This window comes from Microtus ochrogaster, chromosome 2, assembly GCF_000317375.1.
Source record: "Microtus ochrogaster isolate Prairie Vole_2 chromosome 2, MicOch1.0, whole genome shotgun sequence".
NCBI classification, from domain to species: Eukaryota; Metazoa; Chordata; class Mammalia; order Rodentia; family Cricetidae; genus Microtus; species Microtus ochrogaster.
In genome coordinates, this window is record NC_022010.1 from 83008440 (window position 1) to 83010068 (window position 1629).

The following is a 1629-nucleotide window of genomic DNA, read 5'->3' on the forward strand; positions in this document are numbered from 1 at the left end:
AGAAATGTATGAATGAAACAAGAATTTAAAAAGGGAGCAAAGGGACAATTTAAAAGACATAAATCCACTTTATCAACACATCGACTTTTCATTATACAGTCTGTGCGGTTTGCATTTTTTTTTTAAGCCAAGAAATGTATGCTCCCTAGCAGTTACTTCACCGCTTTGGCTTTTCGCTCAGAATTTCTACCTGTCTATATCCTCTGTTTGCCACTTCTTTGCGTAATTAATATCATCCTTTCACGTGAAATGTAAAAACCCTACGGACTGCAGTGGAGGGAAACCACACAAAACAGTTATTATGCAAATAACTGGTCTGGATGCTCGGCGGCTAGAGAAAGCGGGTTCATTTCACCCCGTCCTATTCTTTTGGACGGCGTGTGGTGTATGAAGGGAAGACGATGCTAATTTTGAAATAAAGGGCAATGCGCGAGTTAGAGTGTGTGGGAGATGGCACGTTGGGGTGGTGGAGGAGGCAGAGGCGGCGTGCATGTCCGGGAACTGAGAGGCGGAAGATTGTTGCTTTAAGAGTAGTACAGGATGCGGCTTGAATGAGAGATATGGGAAGGATGGATGGGAGACTATGGTCGATAGAATCCTTTTAGAGCTGGGTGACTCTTTCCTTGATAAATCTTTGTCCACTCTCAGTTTTTCTGGTATCCATTGGATATTTGTGAGAATTTGATCAATTTTTCCCCCTCTGGGTAAAAAACAAAATGTGACAGTAAGGCACACATAGACACGCGGGCGTTCAAAACCCAAACGGGTATTTTTGTTTTTGCATGATTTAAATGAGGTCAATGAACCATCTTTCAGCAAGTTCTTGGAATGCAGCCTCTTTCCTACGATCTTCTGGGGGTACAGATTGGGACAGTATTTTATTTATGAATATTTTCGGATGTGGATGAAGTGATGTGCAGAAAATTGCTAAATCAATTAACTAACCCTGTACAGATGTTTCCTGGAATATATGGTGGGAATTTTGCGTATTTTACAGGGGCTATAAATTTAAAATGTCATGTGCTAGAGTCCCCAAGAAAGCAGATAGTGATTTCTCCCTGCTCACACCTCCTGGTCCAATTTCCCAACGCTCACACCCCCACCATCTTGCAAGTAACCCAGGTGGCTGATGCGTTACTTGGATTTCTAATCTTGCCGAGAAAACATCCTCCTAGAGTCCCTAGTTCACCTCTCAGCAACTTGGATCTCTCAGCTCTTCTCTCCCTCCTCCCTCCTTCTGTGCGTGCGTGTGCGTGTGTGTCAGTCTGTCTCTGTATCTGTGTGCACGCGCGCGTGCACGCGCGCATCGCGCGGCACGCCAGCACCGGCATGCACCAGTTTGGGGAAGAGAGACATGGGGAAATCAGTTAATTTTGGTGATTGTGATGAAAATCCGGCGCGGCTGAATGTGTTTTCTCTGCTAGTCTCAGTGCGGTGTCACTGACTGGTCATTGCACACGCGGCTGGGCTGGTGGGAAGAGATTATTTATTATAGAGCATGTGGGCCATGTGCTGCACTTGGGGGTCGCCTCCTGGCTTCTTCAACATTTCCCTGTGAATTGTCTATTCAGTGCACTGAAAATAACTGCCTGCTTGTGCTTGCGCGCTCTCTGTGCTCTCTCTCTCTCT

The 1629-nt window shown here is 45.6% G+C and overlaps 1 protein-coding gene across 3 annotated transcripts in view; it reads left to right on the forward strand.

The window, feature by feature from the left end:
• Positions 1-1629, forward strand: part of Cadm2 (cell adhesion molecule 2) — a 923902-nt gene that overhangs the window by 1471 nt on the left and 920802 nt on the right. The gene's annotated exons all lie outside the window — the stretch shown is intronic.